This window comes from Ranitomeya variabilis, chromosome 1, assembly GCF_051348905.1.
Source record: "Ranitomeya variabilis isolate aRanVar5 chromosome 1, aRanVar5.hap1, whole genome shotgun sequence".
Lineage (NCBI taxonomy): Eukaryota > Metazoa > Chordata > Amphibia > Anura > Dendrobatidae > Ranitomeya > Ranitomeya variabilis.
In genome coordinates this window covers 955,446,277-955,470,038 of record NC_135232.1, presented here as the reverse complement: position 1 = coordinate 955,470,038, position 23,762 = coordinate 955,446,277, and the positions used below count along the sequence as shown (strand labels likewise).

General features: G+C 46.7%; 1 protein-coding gene across 2 annotated transcripts in view; it reads right to left on the bottom strand.

Annotated features, from left to right (window-relative positions):
• The window catches only part of SMAD1 (SMAD family member 1), a 60,818-nt gene extending 47,673 nt beyond the window's left edge, over positions 1-13,145 (bottom strand). Inside the window, exon 1 of one of the 2 annotated variants that reach the window (XM_077279278.1) lies at positions 12,829-13,145. The gene's annotated coding sequence lies outside the window, so the exon portion shown is untranslated. The remainder of the gene's footprint in view (positions 1-12,828) is intronic. The other variant, XM_077279279.1, reaches the window with a different exon arrangement.
• Positions 13,146-23,762: the final 10,617 nt, after the last annotated feature.

Sequence of the window (23,762 nt, the reverse complement as noted above, 5' to 3'; positions counted from 1 at the left end):
GACCATGCTGATGCAGTACAACTACCTTGTCTCTTGCCTACGTGCCTCACTCTTGCCATGGTGTGACTTTTGACATGAAACGGTCTTCCACATACTCACCCAGTGTTATGCCTACTACTACTATATTTCAACCTACATATGAATATGATTGGCACCTTGGTGTAATCAGTTACGGCTACCCCTCACTATAAAGGCCACATTCAGTATTTTCTCAGCATTTTAAATCAGTATTTGTAAGCCCAAACCAGGAGTGGGTGAAAAACACAGAAGTGGTGGCGTGTTTCTATTATACTTTTTCGCTGATTGTTCCACTCCTGATATTTGCTTACAAATACTGATGTAAAATACTGAACCAGTGTGAACGTGGCTTACTACTATAAAATCCAGGAATTTACCTTCAAAACAGCATCAATTCTATTAGAAGCACTTGCAGAAAGGATGACCACACTAAATATTGATCTGATTTAGATTTCTCTTTTGTTCACTTCGCATTTTGTTGATAAAAATAAACTGTTGTAATTTTTATTTTTGAAAGCATTCTTACTTAGCAGCATTTTTGTTTCTACACCTACCTAGAACTTTTGCACAGTGCTACATATCTAGTTTAAAATTAGTGTTTTCCAAAGAAACAAATTAGACAATGTGACAACTGTCCACGTGGGGGAGGGCATCACTTCCCATATGGCGCACTTCTATATTTGAATATAGCTGCGATAATGGGCTGGCTTGCTGCTCACAAGTAGCAGCACAACCAACAGTGATAGCGGTTGGGCAGCATTTATTTTAGGATATCAGTCTTTACCAGGCCACACACACTGTGAAATCCAGCCAACTGCTCAGTGCCAGCTGGGAAACTACAGAGTGTGCCCTGGGGAAACCCTCCACTAAATAAAGTGACGTTTGTCACCCCACACAATTCAGAAGCATTGCTGTTAACAGATATATATATATATATATATATATATATATATATATATATATATATATATAAAAACTGTTAAATGTTGGTAATTTATTGCAGGATATCATGGACCCAGCAGTAGTAAGGTCTCGTTCATATATTGCGTTTTTGCTTGTGGGAAGAACCTGCAGTGTTTTACAATGCCAGTAAAATGAACGAGACTTCAGCAAGGTGCAAACTTTGTCTATGCACTTAGCCCTCAGTATACATTTTGAGCTTTTCCTGACATATACTAACATTGTCATAGCTCCCCATTCACCACATTGTGTAAAAAGTGTGTTCCTTAGGCCTCTGTATGGCTTCCTTTGAGCTAGTTGAGAATCAGGAGCATTACATTTGTTGGTTCCATTAAACTCTCAAAATGGCCAGAGAAAAAGAACTGTCATGTGAAACTCGACAGTCTATTCTTGTTCTTAGAAATAAAGGCTATTCCATATGAGAAATTGCCAATAAACTGAAGATGTGTACTACTCCCTTCAGAGGAGAGCACAAAGAGGCTCTAACCAGAGTAGAAAGAAAAGTGGGAGGCCCCGCTGCACAACTGAGCAACAAGACAAGTACATTAGAGTCTGGAGTTTGAGAAATCGACGCCTCACAGGTCCTCAACTGGTGACTCCGGGATGCTGGCCTTCAGGGCAGAGTGGCAAAGAAAAAGCCATATCTGAGACTGGGTAATAAAAGGAAAAGATTAGTATTGGCAAAAGGACACAGACATTGGACAGAGGAAGATTGGAAAAAAAGTGTTATGGACAGACGAATCCAAGTTTGAGGTGTTTGGATCACACAGAAGAACATTTGTGAGACGCAGAACAACTGAAAAGATGCTGGAAAAGCGCCTGACGCCATCTGTCAAGCATGGTGGAGGTAATGTGATGGTCTGGGGTTGCTTTGGTGCTGGTAAAGTGGAAGATTTGTACAAGGTAAAAAGGATTTTGAATAAGGAATTCTATCGCTCCATTTTGCAACGCCATACCCTGTGGACAGCGCTTGATTGGAGCCAATTTCATCCTACAACAGGACAATGAAGAAGCAGGCAGCTGGTATTCTATCTGTAAGGCTACGTTCACATTTGCGTTCTGCGCCGCAGCGTCGGGCGCCGCAGCATGCGTCATGCACCCCTATATTTAACATGGGGGCGCATGGACATGCGTTGCACTTTCGTTTTGTGACGCATGCGTCACTGTGGTGCATGCGTCAGGGCGCAGAGGACGCAGCAAGTTGCAGTTTTTTCTGCGCCCAAAACCATGCAAAAGTGGACGCATGCGTCACAAAACGCTGCGTTGTGCGTTGCGTTGCCGACGCTGCGGCGCACAACGCAAATGTGAACGTAGCCTTATGGAGTGGCCAGAACAGTCACCAGATCTCAACCCCATTGAGCTGTTGTGGGAGCAGCTTGACTGTATAGTGTGCAAGAAGTGCCCATCAAGCCAAACCAACTTGTGAGAGGGACTTCTGGAAGCATGGGGTGAAATTTCTCCAGATTACCTCAGAAAATTAACTGCTAGAATGCCAAAGGTCTGCAATGCTGTAATTGCTGCAAAGGGAGCATTCTTTGATGAAAGCAAAGTTTGAAGGAGAAAATGAAAATTATTTCAAATAAAAATCTTTTTTTCGAACCGTGTCAATGTCGGGACTAGATTTTCAAATCATTTGGCAACTCATTTGATTAATAAAAGTATGAGTTTTCATGGAAAACACAAAATTGTCTGAGTGCCCCTAAACTTTTGAACGGTAGTGTGTGTACCCATAACCCACCTCTTACAGTCATCCCTTCATCACTTCCTTGGAATGAGTGATCTCATACACTTTTTGCAGAATGACCCTGTTCGCCCTGATAGACCATTTTGCACCAGATCAGGGCTGTAAATCAATCTGAGATCTGTGGCATCTAGAAAAGTCTGGTAATGATGCTTTTTCCCTCAGTCCCCAGAGTCCCGCCATTAGACATAGCTTACATTATTTATAAGGGTGAGCTGAGACCTCCATTAGCTGGAGAAAGCTACAGATGGAGAGACCGCTCCATACACCACTTGGACTTCAGGCAGAAATACTAGAGACACATGGAAACAATACTGAGCATTTATAGGAGAAAAGACATTACGGCAGTGTAAGTGGTGGATGCTGAAGACCATGTGCTTCGTTACAATGCATCATACAAACCTTAATAAAGGCACGCACCGGATATACACAACACAGATTCAGCAGCGCCATACTCATGTCACTACTTCTACAGCACGGTGATCGGAAGCAGCATCATGAAAACAATCCTAACCTCGTGAGAGATACTCTGACCCGCTACGATTAATAAGTGTCCTATGGCCATGTTGATTGACGTGTGGCAGGTACTGGGAACTACGAGCTCACATGAGGTGCACACTAACCTTTTCAGATTAGTACCCCATCCCAAATGTCCATACTGCAGACATCGAGAGTCTTGGCAATTTATCATTTCCATACAGTTTTAATCTATGAGGAATGGGTTCCAGTACAGCACTTGATGGGGTTGTCTAAGATATGAAAACGCTGCCCAAGGGCCACAATACAGCTGGACCTTAGATTAGAAATAGTGATCCAGTACAGTATCCATTCATTTGAATAGTGACAGTCCTAAAATGTCTTAAATGTAAGGCCATGTTCACACTTTGCGGTTTTTACCGCGGATCCGCGGCGATTTTGATGCTGCGGGTCCGCAGCAGTTTCCATTGCGTTTACATTTACATGTAAACCCTATGGAAACCGCAAACCGCTGTGCACATGCTGCGGGAAAAACCGCACAGAAACGCAGCGGTTTACAACCCGCAGCATGTCACTTCTTTTTGCAGAATCGCTGCGATTCTGCACCCAGAGGAATGCATTGAACCGCTTACTTCCCGCATGGGGCTGTGCCCACGTTGCGGGAAGTAAGCGGATAATGTGCGGGTGATACCCGGGGTGGAGGAGAGGAGACTCTCCTCCAGGCCCTGGGAACCATATTTGGGGTAAAAAAAAAGAATTAAAATAAAAAATCATGTTATACTCACCTCTCAGCGCTGCACGCGGCCAGCCGGTCAGAGTTGCTGTGCGAACAGGACCTGCGGTGACGTCGCGGTCACATGACCGTGACGTCGCGGTCACATGACCGTGACGTCACGAAGGGTCCTTCTCGCACATCATCTTTGGAACCGGACCGCCGGGTGCAGCGCCGAGGAGATCGAGACGTCAGAGGGTGAGTATATAAACTTTTTTTTTTATTTTAACATTACTATTGATGCTGCATATTGCTGCATATGCAGCATCAATAGTATAGGCGGAACAAACCGCGATAAATCTGCAGGGGTAACCGCAGCGGTTTTGCCCTGCAGATTTATCAAATCCGCTGCGGGAGAACCCGCAGAGGTCACCCGCAAAGTGTTAACATGGCCTAATCCATTTTGTTTTTCAGCTAAAAACAAAGAGCACCCAAATCTCCCACTGACTCCGGAATGTCTGATGAACTGTGTGATGTGTAGATGTCTCCCTTGTCCTGCTTTGTGATAACACAATTAGCACATGACTGCCACCTCCCACATCACCTTTTACTATGATAATGCAGGAATCAAAACTTAGGGTACCGTCACACAGTCACACTTTGATCGCTACGACCGTACGATCCGTGACGTTCCAGCGATATCCATACGATATCGCTGTGTCTGACACGCAGCAGCGATCAGGGACCCTGCTGAGAATCGTACGTCGTAGCAGATCGTATGGAACTTTCTTTCGTCGCTTGATCACCCGCTGACATCGCTGGATCGTTGTGTGTGACAGCGATCCAGCGATGTGTTCGCTTGTAACCAGGGTAAACATCGGGTAACTAAGCGCAGGGCCGCGCTTAGTAACCCGATGTTTACCCTGGTTACCAGCGTAAACGTAAAAAAAACAAACAGTACATACTCACATTCCGGTGTCTGTCCTCCGGCGTCTCAGCTTCTCTGCACTGTGAGCGCCGGCCAGCCGGAAAGCGAGCACAGCGGTGACGTCTGACGTCACCGCTGTGCTTTCCGGCTCTGCTGCTTACACAGTGGAGAGAAGCAGAACGCCGGGGGACAGACACCGGAATGTGAGTATGTACGGTTTGTTTTTTTTACGTTTACGCTGGTAACCAGGGTAAACATCGGGTTACTAAGCGCGGCCCTGCGCTTAGTAACCCGATGTTTACCCTGGTTACCCGGGGACTTCGGCATCGCTCCAGCGCCGTGATTGCAACGTGTGACCGCAGTCTACGACGCTGGAGCGATAATCATACGATCGCTGCGACGTCACGGATCGTGCCGTCGTAGCGATCAAAATGGCACTGTGTGACGGTACCCTAAGGCAAGCAAATGGCTCTACTCCACAGGAGCCATGTCCTCCACTATAAGTGTGGTGTATCAGGAATTACTGAAGGATCCCTCCCATTAAGAGACTTTAAAACATAACTACCAGAATCTGAATGGGTACAACACAAGCTTTAATTCAAGGGCAAACACTAAAGGTACCTTCACACTGAGCAACTTTCCAACGAGAACGACAGTGATCCGTGATGTTGCAGCGTCCTGGATAGCGATCTCGTTGTGTTTGACAGGCAGCAGCGTTCTGGATCCCGCTGTGATATCGCTGGTCGGAGCTAGAAGGCCAGAACTTTATTTCGTCGCTGATCACCCGCTGTCATCGCTGGATCGGCGTGTGTGACGCCGGTCCAGCGATGTGTTCACTTGTAACCAGGGTAAACATCGGGTTACTAAGTGCAGGGCCGCGCTTAGTAACCCGATATTTACCCTGGTTACCATTGTAAAGTTAAAAAAAAAAAAAAAAAAAAACACTACATACTCACATTCTGATGTCTGTCACGTCCCCCGGAGTCCACAGGGTTAAAACTGCTTTCGGCAGGAGCGCTTGCTAATGCTGCGCTGCTGCCGAGAGCTTCCTGCACTGTCAGCGCCGGCCGTAAAGCAGAGCACAGCGGTGACGTCACCGCTGTTACTGCCGGCGCTGACACATTCAGTGCAGGAAGCTCTCGGCAGCAGCGCAGCATTAGCAAGCGCTCCTGCCGAAAGCAGTTTTAACCCTGTGGACACCGGCGGGGGACGTGACAGACATCAGAATGTGAGTATGTAGTGTTTTTTTTTTTTTTACTTTTACAGTGGTAACCAGGGTAAATATCCGGTTACTAAGCGCGGCCCTGCACTTAGTAACCCAATGTTTACCCTGGTTACCCGGGTGCTGCAGAGGAAAAGACAGTTTCAACGATGCCGAAGTCGTTCCCCTGATCGTTGGTCGCCGGAGAGAGCTGTCTGTGTGACAGCTCCCCAGCGACCACACAACGACTTACCAACGATCACGGCCAGGTCGTATCGCTGGTCGTGATCGTTGGTAAATCGTTTAGTGTGAAGGTACCTTAAGGCTATGTTCACAATTAGCTTTTTATACAAAAAATATGTAGCATTTTACTGTCCCAGCAAAGTGAATGAAATGTCTGAAGTATCATGCACTGTTGCTCATTTCTTCCGTGCAGATTTGAAGTAGTTTTCGATCTACAGCATGTCAATTCTTTCAGTGCTTTTTCAGTGTTTTTCACCACTGTAATGAATGGGGGGACCCCACAGCAACAAAAAATGAGCATTATTCTTGCAGAAGTGTCCGCAGCAAATATTTATCGTTTGCACATATCCTAACAAGTTCATCCATATTAGACAACGCGCACTTTGACTCCTGACAGCGCACGCTGTCCAGTTTGGTGCCAGGGGCCATGTAAGTCCACGTATGCGATATACATTCTGATCAGACGTGCACGACCTCGCTCCTTATAAATTGCAGTCACATGACTGCGTGGTCTCGCCGCCAGCACAGGATTTGCTGTGGGGATTGTGAAATCTGCAATCACATAGTGACTGCAGACTTCCATGACAAACTCTTAACATTAGTGCAAAAGTATTTCATACATTGTGATTGCAATGTGATCTGAGAGGTAATACTGTCATGGAACACCCCTCATACAAAAAGTTGGTTAATTTTACATCTTATTTGATGGTCGAAGGCTATGGGAGGGGGTAAATGATCAATGAAGCAACCTCTCCAAGGGTGGACTCAGGAAGGAGGAGAATTATTTTCCTGTCCCAATGGTGAAATGTACAAGTGCTTCCCGCTAAATTAGAATATCAAAAATTTAAATTTATTTCAGTTCAATACAAAAAGTGAAACTCATATTATACAGAGTCATTACAAACCGTGATCTATTTCAAGTGTCTATTTCTGTTTATGTTGATGATTATGGCTTACAGCCAATGAAAACTCAAAAGTCATTATCTCAGTAAATTAGAATACTTTATAACATCAGCTTGAAAAATTATTCTAAAATATATGTTCAGTAAATGCACTCAATACTTCGTCAGGGCTCCTTTTGCATCAATTACTGCATCAATGCGGCGTGGCATGGAGGCGGTCAGCCTGTGGCACTGCTGAGGTGTTATGGAAGCCCAGGTTACTTTGATAGCAGCCTTCAGCTCGTCTGCATTGTTGGGTCTGGTGTCTCTCATCTTCCTCTTGACTATACCCCATAGATTCTCTATGGGGTTAAGGTTAGGCGAGTTTGCTGGCCAATCAAGCACAGTGATACTGTTGTTTATAAACCAGGTATTGGTACTTTTGGCAGTGTGGAAAGGTGCCAAGTCCTGCTGGAGAATTAAATTTCCACCTCCAAAATGCTTGTCAGCAGAGAGAACCATGAAGTGCTCTAAAATTTCCTGGTAGACGCTTGCACTGACTTTGGTCTTGATAAAACACAGCAGATGGCATGGCTCCCAAAACGATCACTGATTGTGGAAACTTCACACTAGACCTTAAGCAGCTTGGATTGTGGCCTCTCCACTCTTCCTCCAGACTCTGGGACCTTGATTTCCAAATGAAATGCTACATTTACTTTCATCTGAAAATAACACCTTGGACCAGTGAGCTACAGTCCAGTTCTTTTTCTCCTAGGCCCAGGTAAGACGCTTCTGGCGTTGTCTATTTGTTATGAGTGCCTTGACACAAGGAATGCAACACTTGTAGCCCATGTGCTGGATACATCTGTGTGTGATGGCTCTACTTCACTTCTTGTGAATCTCACCTAAATTTTTGAATGGCCTTTTCTTAATCCTTTCAGAGCTGCGATTATCCCGGTTGCTTGTGCACCTTTTTCTACCGTGCGTTTTCCTTCCACTCAACTTTCCATTAATATGCTTGGATACAGCACTCTGTGAACAGCTTCTTTAGTAATGACCTTTTGTGGCTTACCCTCCTTGTGGAGTGAGTCAATGACTGCTTACTGGACATCTGTCAAGTCAGCAGTCTTCCCCATGATTGTGGAGCCTACTGAGACAGACTAAGGCTGGTTTCACATTTGTGTTTGTGTACAGAGTCTTGTCCGCAAACGCATGCAAAAACGCATGCTAACGTTGCCGTTTTTATCCGCATCAGCTTACGCATGACGGCAACAACAAAAAACGCTGCGTTTGCATGAGTTTTTTGCCTGCGTTTACGCTTTATATGTGCATGCGTGTGATATTTCCAGGAGGGCGTTGTCTCAATCTGTTCCTGGACATGCGCAGTCCGAAGTACGCAAGCGCATCGAACAAATGCATATGCAAGGACATGCGTACGCATGCGTTTCCATAGACAGTAATGCGTTTTTAAACACACTCATCCGCATGCTTATGTCTGCGCATATTTGACGTTTTGTTGACGCTTCCAAAAGTGCAACATGTTGCGTTCGCCAGACCCCGCCGCACATCGAGAAACGACGCATTCAAACGCATGTCCCTGCGTACACCATGTTGAATGTTGCGTACACAGACGTAAATGTGAAACCAGTCTAAGGGACCTTTTAAATGCTTAGGAAGCCTTTGCAGGTGGTTTTTGTTAATTATTCTAATTTACTGAGATAATGACTTTTGGGCTTTCATTGGCTGTAAGCCATAATCAACAACATTAACATGAATAAACACTTGAATTAGATCACTCTGTGTTTGTAATGACTTTATATAATATATGAGTTTCACCTTTTGTATTGAAGTGAAATAAATTAACTTTTGATATTCTAATTTAGTAAGAAGCACCTGTATATAGACAATGGACCATTTCTCTTACGCTGGAGTCACACTAGCATATTGAGAGAGCATCAGATGTGATATGCTAATGACCCTTGGCTCCTGCTCTGCTGTCAGCAGTAGCCGAGCGTCATGCGTTTGTGCTCCGAGCCTCTCGCACAGAGAGGATCGGAGCACAGCTGCAGAGGAGGCAGAGAAACTAATTTCTCCATCTCCTCCATTGCCGGGGTCAGCGTACAATGCACATCACTCGGATGATATCTGAGTGATGTGCGCTGTCTCACTCGCACCTATAGGCTTATATGGGTGCGAGTGAGCCGAGACTCGGCCAAGGGTCGGTGACAATCGCAGCATGCTGTGATTTCACTCGCACACTGAAAATGGCCGAGGGAAAAAGCGGTGATGTGAGCTGCCCCATAGAAGAATACTGGTCCGAGTGCTATGCGTCTTTTTATCGCATAGCATTCGTCCATATTATACGGTAGAGTGACTTCGGCCTTATAGTGACAAGTTGGGGGGATTTATTGGGGGGATTTCAAAGCCATTATCCCGGGGCGCACTCAAAGGACTTTCTTACAATGGCTTAAGAATAGGACTTCTGGATTCTCATTTTTTATTTTTCTGAACATTTTATGCTTGTCCATTGCCGTTGTATATATTTACGAAATACACGTAGTGCTGTAACCTGAGGGAAGAGCGAGATTGAGACTGAGCTGTAGAGTGACATGGACCCCTTATTGCTATGCTCATGTCATGGAGGCGAAGAATAGCCCGTCAGTGACATCGTCCAATAAGGGATCTGTTTTTAAAGCACTGCTCAAGCCCACAGCACCAGGTGGTCATATCTAGTAACATGGATCTGTTATAAACATGACCCAAATCAGTTTTGTTCTATTACTGAATCCATTGCAAATGGAAGACAACTGGACACGAGATCAGAGATTCATACATTTAGTATTTGCAGATTTTTTCTGCTGCATTCAATACCAGCATTGCTTTTTTTGCCACAGCCTCCCATTCATTTGAACGCAGCAAATTGGATGAAAGAATTCACATGCTGCAGATTTGTAAAAAAAAGCCTTGAAGGCTCAAACCTGTAAGGAAAATTAAGCAGCATGTGAATGAGATTTCAGAAATCTTGTTCACTTTGCTAGAGCTGTAAAACACAATGTGTGAACGAAGCCCAAGACAGGATTCCAAAGCTGAATAACTAATATGGCGAATATGATTCCAATTAAGTCAATGGTGAAATAAAAGCTATTAAGATACAAATATTTGATCTCATCTAAAGCCATACATGGTCAGGCCTGCACAGTAGTATTGCAATTTTTGGAGTGAGGTCCAAATATTCCCTTAATATTATAAAACTGGAGCGACATAATGACTTGGGCAGCAATAGAGGTCATGTGCTTAAATATTGCTTTGGCAGATGCTAAAAATGCAATCATATAGCAAACTCTAGGGTGATGCAATCAGCAAGTCGCAAAAAAAGAAAAATACGAGTTCTAGCTTTTTTGTGACTTGGCCGTTTTACACGCAGTACTGTAGGGGGGAGTTCCAATGCAACCTCATTCACCTGCATCCGAGGGATTTTTGATCACATGACCTGTGTCGCAGCCACAAACCGCCATGAAGCCCCAGACTAATGCGATTTCACCCGCCGCCTGGAAGAGTCCATAGTGTATTGGAAAGCATCCCGCACTATAGACATGGGGGGCTTTTACAGAGGCATATGGCTCCCAGGCAAAGCAAGTGGGGATGTGATCAGGATCCAACTACAGCTCAGTGAAAATCTGTTTTTATTTTACCAAATAAAAAAGCTCCATCATTGTGGGTGGATCAAACCCTGGCAAGTGAAGACAGACCCCGACAATTGGAAAACCGCACTGTCGCCAGAGTAGCAGCTCAGTCATAAAGGAGCTGCACCTAACCTGAGACACATGTCTAGTGCTCAGAGGTCAGACAGGGGGACAAGGACGACCTGCGCCCCAGCAGTAACCCTATCCTGTCCTCGAGATGCTTCATGATTACCAGACGGGGCACTCACAAATACAGGGAGAGACCCCGAGGAGTCTCCAGTAACAGCATTACTCCAGGGAGAACATGAAGCGCTTTCCTGCCTGATGCAACAGACGGCCATACACATCTGTCTGATGAGGAGACTGCATGCTTTTATGTGGCCATCCAGCTCCAAGAGGGGTCCCGTCCCCCCACTAATACAGTCACCAGCGAGTAGCTCAGCCTCAGGGCACAGTCTCTGCCATGCCGGCCATCTGACTCCACACACAGGGTTATTGAGCAGAGTTGTGACCAGACAGGAAGCGGCTCAGCGAGACAACACAGAAATATGGAGTCACACTCCGCTGCTAGGACAGCTGCCCTGCAAGTGCCCACACACACTGGCATCACTAGGGGGCGGCCTCACCAGCAGGGTACACACGTGACTGCATGTAGGACAACTACCTGAAAGATTGCCTAGAAGAACCCTGGAGGACTACTAATACCAGAAGTATAACCGAAACATTCAGCACAAGGGCCCTTGTATCCGGAGGCCATATAAGCCCATCACTGGCCGACACGTGTGGAGGTAGGGGCTCGGCTAGCTGTGGTCCATCATGGATTATGGGGGCACCAGCCAACAATTCCCAATTCTGAGGTGAGCACTATATGAACCTCTGCTGCCAGACAGGAGGGGGTCTCCCATGTACAGCCCCACCAACAATAAACCAGGGGTGGGGGGTCCTGTGTGGTACCCCACCACTAATAAACCGGGGAATGGGGGGGGTCCCGTGTGGTACACTACCAAAAATAAGGAAGGGGGGGGGGGGGGGGGATCCCATGTGGTACCCCGCCACCAATAAACCAGTGGGTGGGGGGTATCCCGTGTGGTACCCCACCACCAATTAACAGGGGGGGGGGGTGATCATGTGTGTTGTCACCCCACCACCAATCAAGTAACCGGGGGGGGGGGATGATCCTGTGTGGTACCCCACCACTAATTAACGGGGGGGGGATCCCATGTTGTACTTCACCACCAATTATCTGGTGGGGGCGGTGTCCCATGTGGTACCCCAGCCATGTAGTACCCAACCAGAAGCAATAAATAGGGCTGAGGGGTCTCCCATGTACTTCACCACCAATAGATGGGGGAGGGGATCTCCTATGTAGTCCACCAACCCCATCAGTTAGGGGAGCTGGGGGTCTCCCAGGTGCCCGGCCACTACACGGGAGGGAGGGTCTCCTATGTAGTCCACCAGTACTGGGGGAGGGGGGTCTCCTCAGTAGTCCTCCACCAGTTAGAGGAGGTGGGGGTCTCCCACGTAGCCGCCGCCGCACAGGACTCGTGCAGCCCCCCGCACTGGCGGGACCGCGCTTCCACCCGGGGTTACTGCTCGGTTCTCCTCGTTACACGGAGCCGCCATTGCCCCGCAGACTTGTGGTAACTTCTCCCCAGAGAGGCGGGCAGGACGCGGAGTGCAGGACGCGGAGTGCAGGGGCCGCTCACACAAGGCTTCTGTGCGGTGCCGGCGCCATCATGCCTCCGCCTCCTCCCGGATCCCGAGCACAAGTTGCACTATCCCGGGGCGGTCACAGAGAGGCCGCTCTGCTGCTCCACAACTGCACAAAAGGCCGGGAATACCGAGCCGCCAAGTAACTTTTCCGACCCCGCGGCGGCGCCCCCCACCCGCCGTGTGTCGGAGCAGCGTCCTGCCGGCGCACAATAAACTACTTCTAAAGTGGCGTCCAGGGCGCCCGCACCTCCCCCGGGCCGCCCGCGCCTACCTGCAGCGAGTCCTACACGGTGATCGGCGGGTAACGACGCAGGGCGGCTCGCATGCCTCCAGCAGCCCGGGATCTGCGGCTCCCTCCTCCTCTCTCCCCGGCTGCCTGGATTGATCTGGTCTCACTGGCGTCAGGGAGTCGGAGCCGCCCCACTGCCAATACACAACACACCCCGGCCAGGGAGCGTCTGCAAAGCACAAGCCCAGCACACGGCGCACAGCTGCCCGCTCCGCCGCCCAGGGGCCAGTCCTAGGAGAGGCCAGTCCTAGGAGGGGGAGGGGAGTGACGGGCAGCGCCACACTATAGTCCACGGCCACACACTATAGTCCACGGCCACACACTATAGTCCACGGCCACACACTATAGTCCACGGCCACACACTATAGTCCACGGCCACACTGCCAGCAATGCCACAGGACCTGCCAGCTCTGGGAGATTCCGGACAGTGGCCATAGACAAGTGGTTCACACAGGGCGTTTTGTTGCGGTTTATGAACATTTTCAGCTGCATTTTACAGTACCAGCAAAGTCTGAGATTTCAGAATCACATGCACACAACTTGGGTTTTTTGTCATTAGTACTTTGTGATTTTTTTGTACACTTATTTCAGCGTTTGTTACCCATTGAAATTAATAGGTGGTGAAAAAATACTGAAAAAAACGCAGGTATCAGGTTGTGCTACATTTTTTGATACCAAAGTCTGATTTGTATAAAATAGGACTTATTTCAACACTATATCAGCATGCACAAGAGACAAATCTAGCGTGCCAAAACCACCACAAAAAATGCAAGAAAAACATGCTGCTTTTTCTGCAGTTTCTTTCCTGCCAAGAGATCAGGTTTTGTTGCAGAAAAAAAAATGTCTAGTGTGAACTTACCCAAAGTCATCTAACCGATACGAGATCTTGTTTGGGAGCAGTAACCCCCCACCCCCTTCCCTGTGGTAAATACGCATTTTCTACTTCAAAGTAAGTTGTAAATTAAAAGAATCTGTGAACATCCTATGTGCCCCCAGAATAGTGTTCGGGGCTCGAAACACTTCATAAATGCCGCAAACTCCATAAAGTGAGGGAGACAAGCCCTGTTTAGGTTGAGTTCCCACAATGAGATTTTGGTGAGTGTTTGACGCTGCAGAATTTCTGCTGAACAAAAAACACAGCGTCTACAGTTCCAGCAAAGAGGATGGGATTTATAGAAATCTCCTGCCCATGGTGGTCTTGTAAACTTATGTTTTGCTCATGTTGGTCTTGTAAGCTCATGTTGGTCTGGAAAGCTATTGTTCGTCCTGTAATTTCATGTTGCTCCTGTTATCCCATGTTGATTCTGTAAGTTCATATTGGTTATGTAAGCCCATGTTGGTCTTGTAAGTCCATGTTGCTCCTGTAAGGCTATGTTGGTCCAGTAAGTCCATGTTGGTCTTGTAAACCAAATTTAGTCGTGTAAGTCCATTTTGATTCTGTAAGTCCATTTTGGTCATGTACAGGTCCTTCTCAAAAAATTAGCATATAGTGTTAAATTTCATTATTTACCATAATGTAATGATTACAATTAAACTTTCATATATTATAGATTCATTATCCACCAACTGAAATTTGTCAGGTCTTTTATTGTTTTAATACTGATGATTTTGGCCTACAACTCCTGAAAACCCAAAAAACCTGTCTCAATAAATTAGCATATCAAGAAAAGGTTCTCTAAACGACCTATTACCCTAATCTTCTGAATCAACTAATTAACTCTAAACACATGCAAAAGATACCTGAGGCTTTTAAAAACTCCCTGCCTGGTTCATTACTCAAAACCCCCATCATGGGTAAGACTAGCGACCTGACAGATGTCAAGAAGGCCATCATTGACACCCTCAAGCAAGAGGGTAAGACCCAGAAAGAAATTTCTCAACAAATAGGCTGTTCCCAGAGTGCTGTATCAAGGCACCTCAATGGTAAGTCTGTTGGAAGGAAACAATGTGGCAGAAAACGCTGTACAACGAGAAGAGGTGACCGGACCCTGAGGAAGATTGTGGAGAAGGACCGATTCCAGACCTTGGGGAACCTGAGGAAGCAGTGGACTGAGTCTGGTGTGGAAACATCCAGAGCCACCGTGCACAGGCGTGTGCAGGAAATGGGCTACAGGTGCCGCATTCCCCAGGTAAAGCCACTTTTGAACCATAAACAGCGGCAGAAGCGCCTGACCTGGGCTACAGAGAAGCAGCACTGGACTGTTGCTAAGTGGTCCCAAGTACTTTTTTCTGATGAAAGCAAATTTTGCATGTCATTCGGAAATCAAGGTGCCAGAGTCTGGAGGAAGACTGGGGAGAAGGAAATGCCAAAATGCCTGAAGTCCAGTGTCAAGTACCCACAGTCAGTGATGGTGTGGGGTGCCATGTCAGCTGCTGGTGTTGGTCCACTGTGTTTCATCAAGGGCAGGGTCAATGCAGCTAGCTATCAGGAGATTTTGGAGCACTTCATGCTTCCATCGGCTGAAATGCTTTATGGAGATGAAGATTTCATTTTTCAGCACGACCTGGCACCTGCTCACAGTGCCAAAACCACTGGTAAATGGTTTACTGACCATGGTATTACTGTGCTCAATTGGCCTGCCAACTCTCCTGACCTGAACCCCATAGAGAATCTGTGGGATATTGTGAAGAGAAAGTTGAGAGACGCAAGACCCAACACTCTGGATGAGCTTAAGGCCGCTATTGAAGCATCCTGGGCCTCCATAACATCTCAGCAGTGTCACAGGCTGATTGCCTCCATGCCACGCCGCATTGAAGCAGTCATTTCTGCCAAAGGATTCCCGACCAAGTATTGAGTGCATAACTGAACATTATTATTTGATGGTTTTTTTGTTTGTTATTAAAAAACACTTTTATTTGATTGGACGGGTGAAATATGCTAATTTATTGAGACAGGTTTTTTGGGTTTTCAGGAGTTGTATGCCAAAATCATCAGTATTAAAACAATAAAAGACCTGACAAATTTCAGTTGGTGGATAATGAATCTATAATATATGAAAGTTTAATTGTAATCATTGCATTATGGTAAATAATGAAATTTAACACTATATGCTAATTTTTTGAGAAGGACCTGTATTCCCATGTTGATCTGTAAGCTCAGATTGGTCCCGTAAGCCCATGTTGGTCCTGTAAACTCATGCCCCCTGTCCTGTAAGCCCATGTTGGTCCTGTAAGCCCATGTTGGTCCTGTAAATCCATTTAGTCATGTAAGCCCATGTTGGTTCTGTAAGCCCATGTTAGTTCTGTAAGCCCATGTTGCTCCTGTAAACCCATGTTGTCCTGTAAGCCCATATTGGTCTTGTACTCCCATTTTGGTCATGTACTCCCATGTTGGTCCTATAAGCCCATGTTGCTCCTGTAAGCCCATATTGCTCCTGTAAGTCTATTTTGGTCATGTACTCCCATGTTGATCTTGTAAATTCACATTGGTCCTGTAAGCCCATGTTGACCCTCTAGGCCCATTTTGGTCATGTACTTCCATGTTGCTCCTGTAAGCCCATATTGCTCCTGTAAGCCCATGTTGCTCTTGTAAGCTCATTTTGGTCATGTACTCACATGGTTATCTTGTAATCCCATGTTGCTACTGTAAGTCCATGTTTGTGCTGTAAGTCCATTTTGGTCATGTACTCCCATGTTGGTCCTGTAAGTCCATGTTGCTACTGTAAGTCAATGTTGGTCCTGTAGGTCTATTTTGGTCATGTACTCCCATGTTGATCCTGTAAGCCCGTGTTGACCCTTTAGGCCCATTTTGGCCATGTACTTCCATGTTGGTCCTGTAAGCCCATGTTGGTTCTGTAAGCCCATGTTGGTCCTGTAAGCCCATGCTGGTCCTGTAAGCCCATGTTGGTCCTGTAAGCCCATGTTGCTACTGTAAGTCCATGTTGGTCCGGCAAGTCCATTTTGGTCATGTACTCCCATGTTGGTCCTGTAAGCCCATATTGCTCATGTAAGCCTATGTTGGCCCTGTAAGCCCATGTTGCTCTTGTAAGCCGATGTTGGTCCTGTAAGCCCATGTTGCTCATGTAAGCCTATGTTGGTCCTGTAAGCCCATGTTGCTCTTGTAAGCCGATGTTGGTCCTGTAAGCCCATGTTGGTCCAGTAAGCCCATATTGGTGCTGTAATCTCATGCCTCTGTCCTTTAAGTCTATGTTGGTCCTGTAAGCCCATGTTCTGCGAGTCCATTTTGGTCATGTACTCCCATGTTGCTCCTGTAAGCCCACGTTGCTCCTGTAAGCCAATGTTGCTCCTATAAGCCCATGTTGTTCTTGTAAGTCCATGTTTGTCATGTACTGCCATGTTGATCCCGTAAGCCCATGTTGACCCTGTAGGCCCATTTTGGCCATGTACTTCCATGTTGCTCCTGTAAGCCCATGTTGCTCCTGTAAGCCCATGTTGCTCTTGTAAGCTCATTTTGGTCATGTACTCAGATGGTGATCCTGTAAGCCCATGTTGGTCCTGTAAGCCCATGTTGCTACTGTAAGTCCATGTTGGTCATGTACTCCCATTTTGGTCCTGTAAGCTCAGGTTGGTCCTGTAAGCTCATGCTGCTCATGTAAGCCCATGCTGCTCATGTAAGCCCATGTTGCTCTTGTAAGCCCATGTTGCTCTTGTAAGCCCATGTTGCTCTTGTAAGCCCATGTTGCTCTTGTAAGCCCATGTTGCTCTTGTAAGCCCATGTTGCTCTTGTAAGTCCATTTTGGTCATGTACTCCCATGTTGATCCTGTAAGCCCATATTGGTCCTGTAAGCTCAGGTTAGTCCTGTAAGCCCATATTGGTGCTGTAATCCCATGTTGCTCCTGTTAGCCCATGTTCCTGTAAGCCCATGTTGGTCCTGTAAACTCATGTTGGTCTGGTAAGCCCATTTTGGTCCTGTAAACAAATATTTCCTTTCCCGTATGCCCATCTTGATCCTGGAAAACCATGCCCCTTGTGTGCTGTTGTGATTGCGGTTTTAGTGGGGGGAGATTTTATGAAAAAATTATATTTTTGCAAACTTGGTACCATTTTTTCTCAAGTTAAGGGATATGTAGGATGACTACTTTTTGTAGTAAAAAATGGAAACCCAAATCTTATCAACAAATTTAGCAATCATCTTAAATGGAATCTGTCAGTAGGATCATTCCTCCTAAGCAGTCTATATGGACGTGCATGTCATATGAAGCTGAATAAAATTATACTTTGATATCTGCGATATGATGTCTTATTCCTGAGAAATCCATGTTTTTCCTATATGTAAATCAGCTGTCCCAGGTTATGGGGAGGATGTTGCTGGGAAGATAACTCTGCCTCCAGAGCTTATTATACATGAAGGGGAGAGTTACCAGAGTGAGACAAGTAACCAACACAGAACAAATTAAATTTGTCTTCTTGCAAACACATTTTTCTCTCTGAGCTCTGCTGTATTGCAACTATACTGTAGCCCTGTCTCCCTGTGAGATGGAACCTGTAGATGTGTCAGCAGGGGTGGATTAAGGGTAGCCAGGGCCCCGGGCTGTTCAGACACTGTGGGCCCCCCCCGGTCATGTGACGGGGGGTCATGTTCTACCCGAACCAGATTATTCCAGAAAAATGGCCGGGCCCTACTCTACTGTAACCTATTAAATATTTGTTAAAATCTGCAATACAATTTAGGTATATTTTGACCAATAATATCACATACAAGGAACAAATACCACCGCGCCATGACCAGACCACAAATTACAACCACAGTGATCGAATAATATCACATACAAGGTACAAATACCACTGTACCATGTCAAGACCACATATTACCACCACTTGGTGACCAAATAGCACATTCAAGGGACAAATACCACAACACCATTTCCAGACCACATAGTGACTGAATACTACAAAACTGATCAGTAATTAAAAAACAAACAAACACAATACTATCACCATAAGTGCCAGTATTCACAGGAGATCTGTACTTAGTATGCAGTGTCTGTGTAGAGGTAATACAGAGATCACTGGTGACATTATACACAGGAGCTCTGTATATAATATATAGGTAATACAGTGATCACTGGTGACATTGTACACAGGACCTCTGTATATAGCATACAGTGTATAGTGTCAGTGTATAGGTAACACTGACTCACCAGTGACATCTCTAGGTGAAGTCCTCCATCTTTCATCCAGCACAGACCGCCATCATTTCTTCCAGCCAGGACTCGTTTCTGCAGGAATAACACAGTTATCTCGAGCTCTGCTTGCAGAACACATTACTTAATTTTTCACAACTTCTACATTACACCACATGGAGAAAAAAAGGCGATATAGTGTCACTCTGCACAGTAACAGGACCGCTCCCCCCATTTAAAACAGTATACTAAAAAAATAAAATAAATACATCACTGCAGTAACAATATCCCTTAATTAGCCCCTATGGTAATAATATTCCCCACCCTGGCCCCGTGTGTCTCATTCCTGGCTCCAGCCATATGTTCTCCCATCCTGCACTCATGAGTATCCATTCTACACCATATGATCTCCCCATCCTGCCCCATCTGTCTCCATCGTATTCTCCTGCCCCATGATCCAATCCTGCCCCATGTCTTTCATTCTGCCCCATGTCTCCAATCATGCCCCGTGTCTACATTCTGCCCATGCCTCCAGTCCTGCCCCCAGTGTGTCCAGCAATCTGCCCCAGTGTGTCCCCCAGCATTGCCCCAGTGTGTCCAGCAATCTGCCCCAGTGTGTCCTCCAGCATTGCCCCAGTGTGTCCTCCAGCATTGCCCCAGTGTGTCCAGCAATCTGCCCCAGTGTCTCCAGCATTTCCCCAGTGTCTCCAGCAATCTGCCCCAGTATGTCCAGCATTGCCCCCAGTGTGTCCTGCAATCTGCCCCAGTGTTCAGCATTGCCCCCAGTGTGTCCAGCAATCTGCCCCAGTGTCCAGCATTGCCCCAGTGTGTCCAGCATTGCCCCAGTGTGTCCAGCAATCTGCCCCAGTGTCCAGCATTGCCCCAGTGTGTCCAGCATTGCCCAAGTGTGTCCAGCATTGCCCCAGTGTGTCCAGCAATCTGCCCCAGTGTGTCCAGCATTGCCCCAGTGTGTCCAGCAATCTGCCCCAGTGTCTCCAGCATTGCCCCAGTGTCTCCAGCAATCTGCCCCAGTGTGTGCTCCAGCATTGCCCCAGTGTGTCCTCCAGCATTGCCCCAGTGTGTCCTCCAGCATTGCCCCAGTGTGTCCTCCAGCATTGCCCCAGTGTGTCCAGCAATCTGCCCTAGTGTGTCCTCCAGCATTGCCTGTCATGATTCCCCAATGGCATGGGAACATCAGAAACACAAAATAACAGACTAGCCCTCGGGTGATGGAAACTCAAGCTGACCGTGACCTAAATCTACCACACAACTAACAGTAGCCAGGAAGCATTCCTACGGCTGCCTAGATGCCATGCGCCAGCCGGAGAACTAACTACGCCTGGAAGAGGAAGGAACAGACCTGACTTACCTCTAGTGAAATTCCCCAAAGATGATTGTAGCCCCCACATATATTAACGGTGAGTTCAGAGGAAAAGACATACACAGTATGAAGGTAGATTTAGCAAAGCGAGGTCCACTTACTGGATAGAGGAAGGATACAAAAGAGGACTTCACGGTCAGCTGAAAAACCCTTTCAAAAACCCATCCTGAAATTACTTTAAGACTCCTGTGTCAACTCATGACACAGGAGTGGCAATTTCAGTCCACAAGAGCTTCCAGTAACAGGAAATGACAAACTGTAAACTGGACAAAAATACAAAACAAAAAGGACAAGAGTCCACTTAGCTGATCAGCAGACTGGTAGCAGGAACATGCAACTGAAAGACTCAGGTTACAATGATGACCGGCAAGGAAGTGACTGGAGAGCAAGGCTAAATAGGGAACTCCCAAAACTGATGGAAGCAGGTGAGCTGAGGCAGAAAAGAACACACAAGTCTTCAGTACCACCAGCCACCACTAGGGGAGCCCAAAAAGCGGATCACAACAGTACCCCCCCCCTTAAGGAGGGGGCACCGAACCCTCACAAGAACCGCCAGGGCGACCTGGATGAGCCCTATGAAAGGCACGAACCAAATCCGAGGCATGAACATCAGAGGCAGTTACCCAAGAATTATCTTCCTGACCATAGCCCTTCCATTTAACCAGATACTGGAGTCTTCGCCTGGAAATACGGGAGTCCAAGATCTTCTCTATAACGTACTCCAATTCACCCTCAACCAGCACAGGAGCAGGAGGCTCAGCAGAAGGAACCACCGGCACCTCGTATCTCCGCAACAACGACCGATGGAACACATTATGGATAGCGAAAGATGCCGGGAGGTCCAAACGAAAGGAAACAGGGTTAATAATCTCCAAAATCCTATAGGGACCGATGAACCGAGGCTTAAATTTAGGAGAAGAAACCCTCATTGGGACAAAACGGGAAGACAACCACACCAAGTCCCCAACACGAAGGCGAGGACCAACCCGACGCTGGCAGTTAGCAAACCGCTGAGTCCTCTCCTGGGACAAATTCAAATTGTCCACCACTTGTTCCCAAATCCGATACAACCGATCCACCACAGCATCTACTCCAGGACAATCCGAAGACTCCGCCTGACCAGAAGAAAAACGGGGATGAAACCCCGAATTGCAAAAGAAAGGGGAAACCAAAGTGGCCGAACTAGCCCGATTATTAAGAGCAAACTCCGCCAACGGCAAAAAGGCAACCCAATCATCCTGATCCGCAGACACAAAACACCTCAAATACGTCTCCAAAGTCTGATTAGTTCGCTCCGTCTGGCCATTAGTCTGAGGATGGAAGGCAGACGAAAAAGACAAATCAATGCCCAACCTGGCACAGAATGCCCGCCAAAACCTAGAAACGAACTGGGAACCCCCCACAGAAACGATATTTTCAGGAATACCATGCAAGCGAACCACATTTTGAAAAAACAAAGGAACCAACTCAGACGAGGAAGGCAACTTCGGCAATGGCACCAAATGAACCATCTTAGAAAAACGGTCACACACCACCCAGATAGCAGACATCCTCTGAGAGACAGGAAGATCAGAAATAAAGTCCATCGAGATGTGCGTCCAAGGCCTCTTCGGAATAGGCAAGGGCAACAACAACCCGCTAGCCCTAGAACAACAAGGCTTGGCCCGAGCACACACATCACAAGACTGCACAAAAACACGCACATCTCGAGACAGAGATGGCCACCAGAAGGATCTAGCCACCAAATCCCTGGTACCAAAAATTCCAGGATGACCCGCCAGCGTAGAAGAATGAACCTCCGAGATGACTCTACTGGTCCAATCATCAGGAACAAACAGTCTACCAGGTGGACAGCGATCAGGTCTATCCGCCTGAAACTCTTGCAAAGCACGTCGCAGATCTGGGGAAATAGCGGATAATATGACCCCATCCTTAAGGATTCCTGTAGGTTCCGAATCACCAGGGGAATCAGGCTCAAAACTCCTAGAAAGGGCATCTGCCTTCACATTCTTAGAACCTGGTAGATATGAGACCACAAAATTAAACCGAGAGAAAAACAACGACCAGCGCGCCTGTCTAGGATTCAGGCGCCTGGCAGACTCAAGATAAATCAGATTCTTGTGATCAGTCAAAACCACCACCTGATGTCTAGCACCCTCAAGCCAATGACGCCACTCCTCAAATGCCCACTTCATGGCCAAAAGCTCCCGATTACCGACATCATAATTTCTTTCGGCGGCAGAAAATTTTCGAGAAAAGAACGCACAAGGTCTCATCACTGAGCAATCGGAACTTTTCTGCGACAAAACCGCCCCCGCTCCGATCTCGGAAGCATCGACCTCAACCTGAAAGGGGAGAGAGACATCAGGCTGGCGCAACACAGGGGCAGACGAAAAGCGGCGCTTAAGTTCCCGAAAGGCCTCCACAGCGGCAGAGGACCAATTGGCAACATCAGCACCCTTCTTAGTCAAATCCGTAAGAGGCTTAGCAACACCAGAAAAAAACAGTTATAAATCGACGATAAAAATTAGCAAAGCCCAAGAACTTCTGAAGACCCTTTAGAGAAGTAGGCTGCGTCCAGTCACAAATAGCCCGAACCTTGACAGGGTCCATCTCAACAGAAGAAGGGGAAAAAATGTACCCCAAAAAGGAAATCTTTTGAACCCCAAAAACACACTTAGAACCCTTTACACACAGAGAATTCTCCCGCAAGACCTGAAAAACCCTCCTGACCTGCTGAACATGAGACTCCCAGTCCTCAGAAAAAATCAAAATATCGTCCAAATACACAATCATAAATTTATCCAGATATTCACGGAAAATATCATGCATAAAGGACTGAAAAACTGAAGGTGCATTAGAAAGGCCGAAAGGCATTACTAAATACTCAAAGTGGCCCTCAGGCGTATTAAATGCGGTTTTCCACTCATCCCCTTGCTTAATTCGCACCAAATTATACGCCCCACGGAGATCAATCTTGGAGAACCACTTAGCCCCCCTTATGCGAGCAAACAAATCAGTAAGCAGCGGCAACGGATACTGATATTTGACAGTAATTTTATTCAGGAGTCGATAATCAATACAAGGCCTCAGCGAGCCATCCTTTTTAGAGACAAAGAAAAACCCAGCTCCTAAAGGTGATGAAGAAGGACGAATATGTCCCTTTTCCAGGGACTCCTTAACATACTCTCGCATGGCAGCATGCTCAGGTACAGATAGGTTAAACAAACGACCCTTTGGAAATTTACTGCCTGGAATCAGATCTATGGCGCAATCACACTCTCTGTGGGGAGGGAGAGAACCAATTTTAGGCTCTTCAAAAATATCCCCAAAATCCGACAAAAATGCCGGAACCTCAGAGGGAATGGATGACGAGATAGAAACCAAAGGTATGTCCCCATGAGCCCCCCGACATCCCCAGCTTAACACAGACATAGTTTTCCAGTCCAGT